This window comes from Phodopus roborovskii, unplaced genomic scaffold (assembly GCF_943737965.1).
Source record: "Phodopus roborovskii unplaced genomic scaffold, PHOROB, whole genome shotgun sequence".
Lineage (NCBI taxonomy): Eukaryota > Metazoa > Chordata > Mammalia > Rodentia > Cricetidae > Phodopus > Phodopus roborovskii.
The window spans coordinates 460,211-477,611 of NW_026126649.1; positions in this window are offsets into that span (position 1 = coordinate 460,211).

Consider the following 17,401-nt stretch of genomic DNA (forward strand, 5'->3'; position numbering starts at 1 on the left):
AATACATACAGTACAGGTGGAGGCCAGAAGAGGGCATCATATCCTGTAGGACCGGAGTTGCAGTTGGTTATGAGCACTCAGAAGATGCTGGAAATATGATCCTCTGTAGATAAGCCAATCCTCTCAATTTTGGAACCACCTCTAGCCCACCCCCCACCCCTAAAGTTTGTCTTAAAGTAATAGAAACAAAAATGCTTTGGGTACAGAAAAATATTTGTGGAACACTGAAAAGATAAGTTTCATCAGTTATTGTGTATAAAAATTGTTGACTTCCTAAGAAGGGCCTTACTTCCTCGAGGAATGGTTGGAGGGTGAGAATGGGGGCGGTTGGGAGTGGGAATAGAGGAGGGAGGAAAACTTGGGTTGGTATATAAAATGAAAAGTAAAATGTTTAAAACTTATATTAATGCAAATTAAATTTAACCAATTCTTTCTGAATGTTTCATTAATGCTTTCTTCTGGTTCAGGCCTTAAAAACATTAAAAGTCACTTTTACAGACAAGAAAAAAAATGCACTCAAGTGCCAATTGCCAAATCTCACATTACAAGTTGAACATTGCATATTATGGTTTACATCTAAAAAGGTTGGTAATCTGTCTACAATATTCCGCATGGAAACAAGGAATAAGCCTATTAAAAAGTGGGGTACAGAACTGAATAGAGAATTCTCAATAAAATTTAGAAAGTGCTCAACTCTAGCTCTCCAGTCTCTTTTATAATAGCCATTCTAAATTTGGTAAAGTGTCGTCTTCCTGGGTTCCTGTGTAGTTCCTGATAAATCTTTCATTAATTTTTTCATAGACATCTTTGTAGGTCACTTGGCCGAGTTTTGAAAAATGTCTACTCAGTATATTTTCATTTTAAAATCAAATTAATTGCTCTTTTACTACTGAATTGAGTTTCTTACATAGTCAACTTATTAACATTCTTTCTTGGATGGATTGCAAATATTTCTCCTCTCCCATAGGTGGTCACATGTATGTTTCATTTGCTCTGCAGGAGATTGGTAATTTGATTGATTTCAATTTATAACTTTTTGCTTTTGCTAACTGTAGCACAAGTTCTAATTGGCCTTAATAATAAAAAGAAAAAACCCAGAGCCAGATATCTTAGTAAACGCTGAAAGATCAGAGAGACAAAGGAGCAAGACACATTCACCTTTTACCTTGACAACTTCCATAGGGCCATGCATGGATGCCTGAGGCGCCTTGAGCAAGCCTGAAGCTGTTGGACAGAAGTCCTTGCCCCAAGGCTTTTGATATTACTCTTCCTGTTTTGATGACACCCACCTCGTGACAGCAGCCACACACCTGGTGACAACACTCACATACCTGGTGACAGCAGGCACACACCTGGTGACAGCAGGCACACAGCTGGTGACAGCAGGCACACAGCTGGTGACAGCAGGCACACAGCTGGTGACAGCAGGCACACAGCTGGTGAAAACACTCACACACTTGGTGACAACACACACCTTGTAGGGAAGAGCTAAGCCTAAAATTCCTGTAATTTTCCACTGAGCTATAAGTCGGCATTTAAGCCCTTTCTTTCCCCTCAATAAAGGGCATCCGGCATTTGGTGTTCCGACATTCCATTGAACGAATGACCTGCTGTCTCGTCTTTATTTCAATCTCTAGGCCTTCGCCCATTCGCGGAACAGATGATAGTGTGGCCGCTACAAACTTCTCAGCCAAAAAGAGGCCAACCTCCTATCTCCTCCTGCCTTATATTCCTCTCTCAACCCTCTGTATTGCTTCCTGTCTGTGTAGCCCTCTAGACCTCTATGGTTAACTAGTGGCTAGCTCCTCCCTCTGATTTTTAGGCAAGCTTTATTCTTTAGGTAAGCTTTACTTATTAGAGTACAAACAATATATCGCCACAATTGTCCATTTCTGAAAAAAAAAAAACGAAAACAACAAAAACAAAACAAACAAAACAAACATGCTTCCTAAACCAAAGTCCTGAGGATTTTACCCATATTTATTTTTAGTAGTTTCATAGTTAAGCCTTTATGCCATGTTAACATTGGAGTTTTTGTTTGGTTAATTGGTTCTTGGTTTTGTTGTTAGATTTTTTTTTTCCTTTATATGTGTGTTTTTAGTTGCAAGAATGTACACCATGTACATGCCTTTTGGAGAGAGAGTTGGATTTCCTGGAAGTGGTTGGGGCCAAGATGTGGGTTCTAGAAAGCAAACCTGGGTCTTCTACAAGAGTGGTAAGTTCTCTTAATTGCTAAGACATCTCTCTAGCCCCTTAAGTTATTTTTCATATAGCAAGACATGAATAGATGATATCAATACTTGGGGGTACATGTCACCCTTTCAGAGAACCTAGGTTCATTTATCTGCACCCACATGGCAGCTCATAACCTTCTGTAAATCCAATTCCATATAATTCAACCCTGTCTTCCCACCACCAGGCATACATACAAGCATGCAGTGCACACATGCATGAATGCAAGCAAAACACTCATACACATAAAATATAGTTTTGAAATAAAAGACGTTCCTAACATCCTTAGCATTCAGGGAAATACAATCAAAACAACTCTGAGACATGTTCTTACTCCTGCCAGAATGCTAAAATTAGAAACACCAATGGAGAACTTCCCGAGCAGCTCGGAGCACACTAGACCTGTCTATCCACGCGGGGCCACCTGTAATTTCCACCTGCCTGGTCTCCAAACCCCACCACTGGTCCTCTACTCGAGTTCTGGGCCCCTCCCAGAGATCCGCCTATCTCTGTGGGACCACTCTCAGTTCCTGCCAGCAGTATCCTTGAATCCTATCACAAGGCATCTACTAAAGAGGACTCAGCTGGAGAGTGCCAGGTCCCAGCTAGATCAGCCTATCAGTGCAGAAACAACTCAGCCCAGTCTTTGTCCCACATCAAAAGGCCTTGGCTAGAGGCACGAGGAACATCCTGAGTCCTAGCCTTTGAGATCTTTGACCCCCATCGCCAGACTTCTGCAGGGGCCTGATCGCTGACCCACATGGCCAGACCTCATAGAGAGCTTGGACCACCCAACGCTACAGACATTGAACCTCTGACCCACCTAAGCCCACTAGGGAAGTACCATAGAGAGAGGGAGAGGCCCCACCAACACCTACTGGTGGAAGCTATGGGAAGACAGCAATACAAGAAAACACCTGAGAACAGAAAGACAAGCATGACACGAAAAGAATCTAGGGAATCTACACCCACTAGGCAGGAACACAACAAAGCAGATAAAACAGAAGAGGACAACTTAAAAATTATCATAAAAATGATAGAGGACCTCAAAGATGGGAAAATCCCTTAAAGAAATGAAAAAAAAAAACAAAAAAATTGGAAGAAATGAACAAATTTCTTAAAGAAAGTACAGAAAGCCAAGAAAAAGCAATTTAGCAGGTGAAGGAAACGATTCAAGAATTGAAAACTGAAATAGAGAAAATAAAGACAACACTAACAAAAGGACTGCTGGAAATAGAAAAACTGGGCAAACGATCGGGAACTACAGATGCAAGCATAACCAGCAGAATTGAAGAGATGGAAGACAGAAGCTCAAGCGCGAAGATAAACTCGAGGAAATAGATTCATCCAAAGAAAATAGTAAATCCAACAAATCCTTAACGCAAAACATCCAGGAAATGTGGGACACTGTGGAAGATCCAAACCTAAGAATAATGGCATAGAGGAAGGTGAGGAAGCCAAGCTCAAAGGTGCCGAAAACATATTCAACAAAATCACTGAGGGAAACTTTCCTGATCTGAAGAAGGACATGCCCATGATAGTACAAGAAGAATACTGAACACCAAATAGACTGGACCAAAGAAAAAAGACCCCTTGACATATAATAATCAAAACACCTAACATACATTATAGAGAAAGAATATTAATATTAATATTAAAAAGCAGATAAGGAAGAGGGACAGGTAACATGTAAAGGCAGACCTATCAAAATTACACCTGACTTCTCCATGGAAACCCTCAAGGCTAGAAGTTCCTGGATAGATGTTCTACAAGTATTAAGAATTCACAGATGCCAGCCCAGGCTACTATACCCAGCAAAACTCTCAATCACTATAGATGGAGAAAAAAAGTTATGTAATGACAAAGCCAGATTTTCACAATATGTATCTGCAAATCCAGCCCTACAGAAAGTTTTGGAAGGAAAACTCCAACCCAAGGAAGTTAACAACACTTACAAAGACATAGGCAACAGATAATCCTACTACAGCAGAAACCAAGGGTAAACCAGGTCAAATATATTCACAATAACACTACCAACAACAAATTTAAAGCAAACAAGCATTAACAATCAATGGTCCTTACCCTCAACATTAATGGTCTTAACTCACCAATAAAAAGACACAGGTTACCCAAAAGGATACGAAAGACAGAATCCAACCATCTGCTGCATACAAGAAACACAACTAAGCTTCAAAGGTGGATATTGCTTCAGGGTAAGTCAAATGGAACGAAGAAGCAAGCAGGTGTGGCTGTCCTTATATCTAACAAGTTAGACTTCAAACCAAAGTTAATCAAAAGAAATAAAGGGGTTCCAAATTGGAAAGGAAGAAGTCAAACTGTCTCTATTTTCAGATGATATGATAGTTTACATAAGCAACTCAATAAACTCTACCAGGGAACACCTAAAGCTGATAAACAACTTCAGCAAACTAGCAGGATACAAGATAAACAAAAAAAAAAAAATCAGTAGCCCTACTTTCTTCAGAAAACAAAGAGTCTGAGAAAGAAATCAGAGAAATATCACCCTTACCAATAGCCACAAACCACATAAAGTGGTGCTAATGTTTACCAAACAAGTGAAAGACCTATATAGCAAGAACATTGTGTCTTTAAAGAAAGAAATTAAAGAATATACCAGAGAATGGAAAGATCTCCCTTGACCTTGGAAAGGTTCAATAAATATAGTAAAATGGCAATCTTAGGAAGAACATTCTACAGACTCAGTGCAATACCAATTAAAATCCCAACACAATACTTCACTAACCTTGAAAGGATAATAAAATTTATATGGAAAAACAAAAGACCAAGGATAGCCAAAACAACCCTATTCAATAAAGGAACTTCAGGAGGCATAACCATCCATGACTTCAATCTCTCCTATAGAGCAAAGGTCCTGAAAACAGCTTGGTATTGGCACAGGTAGAGGAACGAAATTGAATTGAAAATCATGATATTAATCCACATACCTACTCACACCTGATTTTAACAAAACAGTGGAAAGTATACAGTGGGAGGAGGAAAGCATCTTCTACAAATAGTGCTGGCACAACAGGAGGATGGTGTGTACAAGACTGCAGATAGATGCATGTCTATCACCATGCCCAAACAGAAGTCCAAATGGATCAGAGACCTCTCAACATAAATCTAACCACCCCAAACCTCTTTGAAGAGAAAGTAGGAGGTACCCTTGAACAAATTGGTACAGGAGACTATTGCTGTTAAATAAGGATAAGGATAAACAAATAGGCCGAATAGATGTTTATTCAGGGAGAAATAACTTACAACCTAAACAGATGAACAACAGCAAGTTCAACCCGATGCTCTCCTGTCCGAGTCCTGCCAGCAAGAGAGCTTTTTCCAGCTCTTCCTCAGACCTCATTCCACAGGGTCACTTCTGCCCATGGCTCCACCCCCAATGGGCCTGGTCAGTGCCACAGAAGGACTATCTCACTACAATTCCCCTTTTAGTCTAAAGAAAAGATTTAGGCTTAATACAAAACTATATACAAAACAGTGAATAACAAGTGTGCTCTAAGAATAGGAAAATCGAGAACAAAATGACCTACATATCTAGTCCTAGGGTGACGGCATAACAGAGTTTACAATAGAGTTGTCCTAAGATGGAAAACGTAAGTCTAGTACTATATATATATATATATATATATATATATATATATATATAGAGAGAGAGAGAGAGAGAGAGAGAGAATAATAGTTGTGATAGTTTAATCTTCAACCTCATAAGGCCTGAGAAGGAATATAACAATACTAGAGTAGACAGATGTGCATATGGACAACTTCCAAAAGGTGCAGCAAGGACAGAAACAACAAACCACCTGTACAGTCACCTTAGGTCTCACAGCAATGTTGGTACACCAAGTTTAGGCTAAGGCCAAGAGAACTTGACAGAGCACAACAACAGCAGAGAGGTAGAATGTCTGTCTTACCCTGACTTGGCAAGGTCCAGCAGTCTTCTATATTTGTCTCCTGCAAACACATTTGACTTATGGTCAAGGTGGGGGCAATTCTTTGTCCAACAAGCCATTAGCTGAGGTGAGAATGAACTCCAGCTGGAGCAACAACAGTGTCCAACATATTTTCAGGAAAGTGCATGGTACTTTCAGGAGCAACAGTGTCTCATGTCAACGGAGTACTAATATTAAAACATTTAAATGGCATTTTCTGCATGACTTTGAAGTGATTGAAGATTAAGCATCTATATCTGACTAATCTCATAGGTACAGGAAACATGAGTGAAGATAATCTGTAATACTGAGGAACTTAGCTAAAAAACTGATTAAATCTTCCCAGAGTGAAGCAGGAACAGATACTTAAACAACATAACTATATACAAATACATACATATAAATCACTAAAATAGAGGTAGAACTGTAAAGGGCAGCATGATAAATATCCCAAATTGTATCAATATACAAAATGTCTTGAATACAAGAAAATTATATATACATAGAATATGGCAAGAATAAATGTGCATAAATTGTATCATAAGAAATGTCTTGAACATAAGTAAAAGAATACATACATAGAATATGGTAAAAAATAATGTGCATAAAACATCATAAGTGGAAAGATTTCACACCATATAACAAAATATAAACTTAGGTTTACTTAGCTTACCACAAATAAGAATATATAACAATGTAAGCTGTAAAATACTATCTCATTCTTTCAGTGAGTAAAAAATTTTGCCACTTTCCATGACAACCTGAGGTTTTTTTGTTTTTGTTTTTGTTTTTTTTGAGGCAGAGTTTCACTGTGGCTTGCAAGCCTGTCCTGGAACTCTCTTTTTAGACCAGGGTGACCTTGAACTCACAGAATTTCGCCTGCCTCTGCCTCCTGAGTGCTGGGACTACAGGCATGTGCCACTAACACCCCTATCTCACTATAGGAGACAGCTTCCTTGACGGAGGGCTGACATACAAATAAACAATGATAGCATGTAACTAGTCATCGAAACACCAAACAATAATATTCAAAAATGGGGTGCAGAACTGAATAGAGAATTCTCAAAAGAAGAAATCAAAAAGGCTGAAAGACATTTAAGAAAGTGCTCAACATCTTTAGCAATCACTGAACTGCAAAATAAAACACCTCTTAAGATACCTTTCTGTAGTGAGATAGTCCTTCTGTGGCACTGACCATGCCCATTGGGGGGTGGAGCCATGGGCGAAAGTGACCTGTGGAAGGAGGTCGGAGAGAGAGCCGGGAAAAGCTCTCTTGCTGGCCTGACTTGGACAGGAGAGCATCGGGTTGAATTTCCCGGTGTTCATCTGTCTGGGTTTTAAGTTATTTCTCCCTGAATAAACATCTATTCGGCCTATTTGCCTATTTGTTTATCCTGATCCTTATTTAACCGTGATATCTGGTGTCAGAAGCGGGATTAGGATTTTCACGGGACCTGGGTTTCACCCTAGGCGCCAGACGCGGCTCCCCTCCCCCCACCATCCCCAACGGGCAGGGTTTTACCAGGCAGACTCACCACAGCTTTGGGACATTTGCCTCTTCCTTAAAGCAAAGGAGATATTTGCCGCCAAAGCGGACCTGAGAAGGCACTCACCTCTTCTCATCTTTTGCCCATTTCCGCATGGCACTTTGCATTCACACAGAGCCACTCGGCACCCGCCCTGCTTGCGTGTTTTCCCGCCCTTAGAATTGTGTTCCGGCAATTCCACAAGTCTCCTTTTAACAAAATTTCGCTTGCCATAGTTTGTTAAGAGCTATTCTACAGGGACCAGAATCAGAAGGATCATCTACTGCTGGACGATATTTGGCGGTACACTTCTAGGCAGAACCGGGACCAGACGAGCCTCGGCGGCTATGTGCAATTTGGTGGCACACCTCCAGGCCTAACTACCACAAGCTGAGATCTACAACTAAAAGCACCAAAGTTCCAGGACAGCAGAATTACACCAAAGGTAATTGTAACATCATTTGCAATTTAAGCTGATATAAAATCTAAGATCAATTGTTCCATAACTATGGCAGATAATTTTACAATGCAGAACTTTAGGAATTATTTTACTTCATATATAGAAGGGATTTTAGCAGAAGAAACTTATGACTGGACCAATATGTACTTTTATTTTGTAATAGCAATGGGTTTCATCATTAACATGATATTTTTAAAGACATGGTTTGAGATTACAACAAACAATAAGGAACTTGTACAAACCATAGGAGACTTAGTATCAAGGATTAGAAACATTGAAAATGATAGAATTCAAAGCATAGAATGTATAGAAAGAAAGGTTAAGAATATTGAAGATGGCGTTGGAGAGCTGACAGGTAGAATTTGTTTCATGTCAGATACCTCAATAACCAGAACAGAAACAATGCAATGCATTAACACGCTAGCAGAAACAGCTCATTCCTGGTCCGAGGAAGCTACAAATAAGTTTAAAAAACTGGAACATCAGATAGAAAGACTAGATGATAGAATCTCTTCCATGTCTGAGGATAATGGCAATCTAGCAGATAGAACATTGTTTCTGGAAGTCAGTTTACATGCCATTCAGATAATATCTAAGGATGAGAAGATTAAAAACATGGAATCATTTGTAGTTGGAGAAAGTAAGAAACTGACTAATGCAATGAAGTCTCTAGAAAGTTATTTGATTCAAGAAGTTCAGACACTCAAAGAAACAATGGTGAATAGATTTCAGGCTTTAGAAGACCTTCAGTCTGATACATCAGAAGAAGAACTACAGGTAACAGGTCATGAAAAAGATTTAAAATTTTCCACACCATTTAGGGTCAGGGGAGCTTTCCCTGTATCTATTAATGAAAAACCAGCAACAAAAAAAAACAACCAAAAGGTGTCGTTGCATATCAGTGGGAACCAATATGTTATGAAAGATTTAAAAGGAATAAAGGAAGCAGTAGTCTCTTATGACATGCACTCACCTTATGTGAAGCAATTCGTAGAATCATGGGCAAGGAATAACAAGGTAACTCCTAAGGATTGGGATCAATTAATATCAGCTGTCCTTGAAAACTCTTCTCAATTAGAATGGAGGGCTTTATGGAGAGAGGAAGCAAAAGCTCTTGAACTTCAGGGCTTAAAGAAAGGTTATAAAGCTCCCCAAGATAAAATTCTTGGTGAGGGTCTCTATGCTGACCCAGAAACCCAAGCTGCCTATGATGAAAATATCTTGTCTCTATGCAGTACAGCAGCTTTGAATGCTTGGGATAAGCTTCAGGAATTAGGAGAGAGGATAGAACCCTATACCAAGATAAGGCAAGGACCTAGAGAATGCTTTAGTGTCTTTATAGAAAGATTATCTAGGGCAGTACAATTAGAGGTAGCAGACATAGATGCTAGGCGAATACTCATAGAATCTTTAGCTTATGAGAATGTGAATCCTCAATGCAAACAGGTGCTTTGGCCTTTAAAAATGAGAGCAGCACCCTTGGATGAATGGGTCCTATATACAGGCAACATTGAGTATAATGACAATAAAACTGAAGAATGGGTAGGAGAAGCAATATCTAAAGGTCAGAGAAGACATCAAGACAACAGAGTTCCTTACCATAGTGACTTAGAAGCTTGGGTAGGAGAAGCCATCTCCAAAGGTTTGAAGAGATATCAACATGTCAGATGTTATAATTGTGGTAAGATAGGACATCTAAAAAGAAATTGTAGGCAAAGCTTCCCTAGGAATAACACTTCCAGGAATGAATCAAACAGAAGGCCTCATCCTCCTGGGTTATGTAGAAGGTGTGGCAAAGGCAGACACTGGACAAAAGTGTAGATCGACCAGAGACAAGCAAGGAAACCCTTTACCATCAGGAAACTCCTTAGGGGGCTTCTCGAAGGCCCCCACATCACAGGTGGTCCGAACATTCCCAGTCACAGTGGAAGACAATCTCCCACAGGACAATTAGAAAATTCTGTGCCTATTATAAAAACTCATACCGCTCTGGATGACAAACTACTGACAGAAGTTGAATCAAACATGACAGAAGGAAATAAAAAAAACGTATATTTTGGCAAACTGCTATAAATAGTCTTAGGCCTAGATTGATAGTTAACATGAACAATAGACTGTTTGACGGTCTCCTGGTCACAGGGGCAGATGTAACTATCATATCTAATAAACCTTGGCCTCGAAGATGGCCTCTGCATGAGGTAAATGTTCAATTCTTAGGGATTGGAACCCTGTCTCAGGTAAAACAAAGCACGAGATGGATTGAAAGTATAGGACCAGAAGGACAGAGAGGAAGGTTGAGACCATGTGTGGCTGATGTAGTGATAAATTTATGGGGTCGTGATCTATTACAGCAATGGAATACACATATTAACATTCCTCCTATGACATAGGAACCATAAACGACCTCATGATTGTGGGAAAAATATTATAAAGTACTATACAAGACAGATACCAAATATCCAGGCTGTACAAAAACAGAATACAAGTGCTGAACAAACAGAGGAACCAAAAGCCCTAACTTTAAAATGGCTAACAGAGGAACCTGTCAGGGTAGGAGAATGACCTATAACCTCTGAGAAGTTAGAAGCTTTAGAAAGCCTGGTTCAGGAACAGCTAAATGCTGGACATATTGAAGAATCAATTAGCCCTTGGAATTCTCCTGTATTTGTGATCAAAAAGAAATCTGGTAAATGGAGAATGCTTACAGACCTGAGAGCCATCAATAAAGTTATCCAGCCAATGGGATCTCTGCAGCCTGGAATGTACTTGCCTTCTTTGGTACCCAAACAATGGCCTATTACAGTTATTGATTTAAAGGATTTCTTGTTCACTATACCTTTACAAGAACAAGATAAAGAGAAATTTGCCTTCACGGTACCTAATTACAATAATTCTCAACCGGTGAAGAGATATCAATGGAAGGTTTTGCCACAGGGGATGCTAAATAGCCCCACCCTGTGCCAATATTTCATACAAAAACCATTAGAAATAATTCGTAAACAGTTTCCACAATCCATAATCTATTATTACATCGATGATATATTGTTAGCTGACTCTAAAGGAGAAATGTTAGAAAAAAAATGTTTGAGAAAGTAAAGGAAGTTTTACCTCGCTGGGGATAACAAATTGCACCTGAAAATAATACAAAAAGGAGAGTCTACCAACTACTTAGGATATAAAATAGGTCTACAGAAAATTAGACCACAAAAAGTACAGGTCAGAAGAGATCCCTACCAGACTATTAATGATCTTCAAAAATTACTAGGAGAGATTTCCCAACTGCAAACCATTATTGGAGTAGAAGGGCATGAATTGAAAAACCTGAAAATGGCCCTAAAAGGAGATAAGAACTTGAATAGTCCACGAATACTATCAGCTGAAGCTGAGAAGGAATTAGAATGGGTAGAAAAGAGGGTACTAGAAGCACATGTGGACCATGTGGTTCCAAACCTAGACTGTATTCTGGTTATGTTACCATCTAGAGAATATCCTTCGGGGATTTTGATGCAGAGAGAATAAGTCATATTAGAATGGATATTCCTACCACATAAACAGAATAAAAAACTAAAAACATGTATAGAAAAGATCTCTGACTTGATCATAAAAGGTAAATTAAGATTTTGTCAGCTAATAGGAAGGGACCCAGCAGAAATTATAGTACCTTTAACTAATGAGGAAATTTCCTTCTTATGGAAAGATAACAAATATTGGCAGAGAGCATGCAGTAACTTTTTGGGAACGATTCGTGACAACTATCCCAAAACTGAGAGAATCAAATTCATAAAGAATACGATTTGGATTCTTCCACGTATTGCAAGAAAAACACCTATTTCTGGAGTTCATACATTCTACACTGATGCAAACAAATCAGGTAAGGCAGGATATAAATCAGGAAAGATTAGCAAAGGGGTTCAAAACCCTTACAATTCTGTACAAAAGGCAGAATTGTATGCCATTCTCATGGTACTTATGGATTTTAAAGAACCCCTCAATATAGTTACTGACTCTCAATACACAGAGAGAGTTGTTTTACACATTGAGACTGCAGAATTTATTCATGACAATACAGAATTAACTTCATTGTTTATACAGTTACAAGATACTATCAGAAAGAGGACTCGATATACATATACATATACATATACATATATATATATATATATTTCACATCAGATCCCGTACGGATCTGCCAGGTCTTCTAGCACAAGGCAGTGATGAAATTGATCGTTTATTGATAGGACATGTGCTAGAAGCCTCAGAGTATCATAAGAAACACCACGTGAACAGCAAAGGTTTAAAAAAGGATTTTTCTATCACTTGGGAACAAGCTGAGGAAATAGTAAGGAAATGTCCTACTTGCTCATTCTATAACCAAACTCTCCTTTACCACCAGGCAGTAACCCTAAAGGTATAAATGGGAATGAAATATGGCAAATGGATGTGTTTCATTTTGCAGAATTTAGAAAATTAAAATATGTACATCACACTATAGATACATTTTCAGGGATCCAATGGGCTACTGCTCTGAACTCTGAAAAGGCTGATTCTGTTATCACACTCCTATTAGAGGTAATGGCCATTATGGGCATACCTGCACAAATGAAAACTGAAAATGCTCCAGCATATGTCTCCAGCAAATTGAAACAGTTTTTTTGGAGTATTATAACATAAAGCACATAAGTGGTATACCACACAATCCTACAGGACAAGCAGTGGTTGAGAGATCCAATCGTACTTTAAAAGAAATGCTCCATAAACAGGCAGGAGGAACCAAGACACCCAAACACAGATTACATAATGCTTTATTAACATTAAACTTTCTTAATGCTGATGAAAAAGGGAAAACAGCTGCAGAAAGACACTGGACAATAGAAAAAACTTCTGAACTAAATCAGCCATTGTACTTCAAGTATGTACTGACCTCAGAATGGAAAGCAGGATAAGTGTTACGTTGGGGTAGGGGTTTTGCATTTGTATCTACAGGAGAAGAAAAACTGTGGATACCATCTAAGTTAATCAAGATCCGAGTTGAACAAGACAAACATCTTAATGAAGAGAAATGACAAGGCATCCAACAAATTAGGTCCCATGAGGTGTGCGGACGCCTCTCAAAGGTAGGGGAAGTGTTCTGTTCCTGTTCTTACAGGAAAACAGAAAACCTTTCATCAAACAGCCAAAAGACACTGAACATGTAGGTGCCTACAGAAGAGAAGACAGCTCTTCAGAAACAATCACTTAAGGAAGCAGAGTCGGATATATGGTAAAAAAAAAATAATAATTGTAGTACACTATTTCTATACAGAAATTTATTTCTCTCTACTATCTAGTATTCCTGAAGTCCCAATTTATGTAAACTAATGCTGGCTTTGGAGTTGGATTTGGCTTTCCTTCTCTAAATTCAAGCATGTTGTTAAGATTAAATTCATGGTTTCTGCCTTAAATCAAGAAGCCAATTGGTGTAAGGCAGAAGAAAACAAAATCTGGGGACTCATTTCTTATATGCAATTTTCTCTCTGAAATCCTAATTTTCTCACATACTTTTTAATGCTTATTGTTGTCTTTCCCTAATGCATACCTTAAAACTTGAAAAATTTCCTTTAATATTGATGTGTAACTTTTCCACAAGGAATAATAACGATTCCTAACAGCAGTCTTTGAACTCTCCGGAAAGAAGATGGGGCCCCACATCATCTTTTCCACTTGAAACAACCTGATGCATCTGAACTACAAACATCACCCTAAAACCAGTTTGAGACTGTTTTACTCGAGACAACTCATGACTATCTAGCTGTAATGGTGCACCTTTTTATTACACCCTGGCCAGAGTTTCAAATAGAACTACAGTCAAGAATTTTCTGAAAGACAGTGACTAGCTACATATGTCACAGCCTGTTCTGTTGAGAAATTTGGTTGCTAAAAATTTTCTTCCTACAGGATCCATTGGAGCAATCATCATCACATTTCAGCAGGAAGTATCCTTAAGATAAGGATGCCCCCTTTCCCTACCCTTGGATTTTGGGATAATAGATCATGATCTTTGGGTTGGTTTTAGTTATTTAGGGTTGGGTATGGAAGGTGATGCTTACACTCGGGTTTATCTTTTAGACCGTAATAGGGAATGGTTGGGAAAGGTATGATTTAGATGGGATATAGATAGCCTATTTTCTTTTGAATTTGAGTAAGAATGAGATAGTATTTTACAGCTTACATTGTTATATATTCTTATATGTGGTAAGCTATGAAAAATTAAGTTTATATTTTGTTATATTGTGTTAAATCTTTCCACTTACGATGTTTTATGCACATTATTTTTTGCCATATTCTATGTATGTATACTTTTCTTGCATTCAAGACATTTTGTATATTGATACAATTTGGGATATTTTTCTTGCTGCCCTTTATAGTTGTACCTCTTGTCTTGACATTTCTACTCTACCTCTATTTTAGGGATTTATATGTATGTACATGTATATAGTTATATTTTTTAAGTATTTGTTCCTGCTTTACTCAGGGAAGTTTTAATCAGTTTTTTTTTTTTTTAGCTAAGTTCCTGCGTATTATAGATTATCTTCACTCATGGTTCCTGTACCTATGAGATTATTCAGATATAGATGCATAGTCTCCAATCACTTCATAGACATGCAGAACATGGCATTTAAATATTTTAATATTAGGACAACATTGACATGAGACACTGTTGCTCCTGACAGCACCGTGCACTTTCCCGAAAATATGTTGGACACTGTTGCTCCTGCTGGAGTTCATTCTCGCCTCAGCTAATGGCCTGTTGGGCAAAGAATTGCCCCCACCTTGACCACTGATTAGGGCATGCAGTCGTATGTGCTTGTAGGAGACAAATATAGAAGACTGCTGGACCTTGCCAAGTCAGGGTAAGACAGACATTCTACCTCCCTGCTGTTGTTGTGGTCTGTCAAGTTCTCTTGGCCTTAGCCTAAACTTGGTGTACCAACACTGCTGTGAGACCTAAGGTGACTGTCCAGGTGGCTTGTTGTTTCTGTCCTTGCTGCACCTTTTGGAAGTTGTCCATCCATACTTCCTGTCTACTCTAGTATTGTTATTTTCCTTCTCAGGTCTTGATGAGGCTGAAGATTAAACTACTACAACTATTATTCTCTCTTCATATATATATATATATATATATATATATATATATATATATATGGTACTAGACTTACGTTTTCCATCTTAGGACAACTCTATTGTAAACTCTGTTATGCTTTCACCCTAGGACTAGATATGTAGGTCATTTTTTTCTTGGTTTTCCTTTTCTTAGAGCACACTTGTTATTCACTGTTTTGTATATAGTTTTGTATTAAGCCTAAATCTTTTCTTTAGACTAAAAGGGGAATTGTAGTGAGATAGTCCTTCTGTGGCACTGACCAGGCCCATTGGGGGGTGGAGCCATGGGCAGAAGTGACCCTGTGGAAGGAGGTCTGAGGATTGCTGGCAGGACTCAGACAGGAGAGCATCGGGTTGAACTTGCTGTTGTTCATCTGTTTAGGTTGTAAGTTATTTCTCCCATTCGGCCTATTTGTTTATCCTGATCCTTATTTAACCATGATACCTTTCTACTCCTGCCAGATGGCTAAAATTAGAAACACCAATGAAAACTTATGCTGGAGAGTATGTGACTAAAGGGTTACAATCTTCCGTTGCTGCTGGGATTGCACACTCATACAGCCATTTTGGAGATCAGTATGGTGGTTCCTCAGTAAATGGTAATTGGTTTACCACAGGACCTGACAATCCTCCTCTTAGGCATATACCCATATGATCCACATCCATGCAACAGAGACATGTGCTCCACATATACCCATATGATCCACATCCATGAAACAGAGACATGTGCTCCACTATGTTCATAGCGGCTTTATTTGTAATAGCAAGAATCTGGAAACAATCTACATGCCCCTCAAATGAAGAATGGAGAGAGAAGGTGTGGCACAACTACACAGTGGAATATTACTCTGCAGAAAATATAATGGAATCTTGAAATAAGCAGGCAAGTGGATGGCACTTGAAGAAACCATCATGAATGAGGTAACCCAGTCACAAAAAGAGGAACATGTACTCGTTCATATATGGAACAAAGGATCAACAGCCCATAATTCACACCAGCATAGCAAGGATACAAGGTGTATTCTAAGATATTACTATAAAGTCCCTCACAGGAGGGGGAAGAGAAAATTCCGCAGAGCACATGGGAATTGGGGGAGGGCAGTGAATGGAGAGAGAAGTAGGAGAACGTGAAGGGGAGGAGAGGAAAGCATGTGCGACTAGGAAGATTGAGTCTGGGTCAGAATAGAAGTTAGGAGAGAGAAAGAAAGAGAGTGAGAGAGTGAGAGAGAGAAAGAATGTAAAAGTGGGAGTCATTATTGGTTTGAAGATAAAACTGAACCTAAAGAAAAGTCTAGAGACCTATAAGACTGCCACCAACTAACTAATTTGAGCATCCAGGGAAAGGCTGCCATAAATGTCCTTCCTGGATAGTGAGATAAACAACTAAATTATCCATGGAGCCCTCATGTAATACCTGTTGGAAAGGAAGTAAACACCCACACATAAAACAATGAGTAGAACTAGAATCCAGATGCAGAGGGAGAGGACAATGCCAGGATACAGAAACACAGAGACAGCTGACCTGAACAAGAAGAAGCAGACAGGCCCCCAGACGGATAGCTGGGAATCCAGCATGGGACTGACTCAGGCTCCCTGGAATATGGGTCTCAGCCAGAAAGACTGAGCAGTCTAAGGGAACTCAGACAGTGGAACGAGGATGTATCCCTACAGGAAAAAAGGACCTCGTGAACACATCCCCCATGTAGGGATACTGCCTTAATCTAGGGACAGCAGAGATGTCCTAGTCCCTACTTCAAATGACCTGACAGGTCCACATGACCCCACCTGGATGACATTGTCCTACATGTGGAATTGGGTTGGAGGGATGGGAGGGAAGGGTGGTCAGGGTGCATGTCAGGGGGAAGAGAAGGTAAAGGGGAGAGATGGATGGAGGCAGTGAGAGGGGACAGAGATCGACATGTAAAATAATAAATTAAATAAAATTAAAATAAAGGGAATTATTTTAAATATATGAAAAAAAATCAAGAAAGAACAAATACCGATACTCCTCAAAGTTTTCCACAAAATAGAAACAGAAGGCTCATTACCAAACACTTTCTACGAGGCCACAATAACTT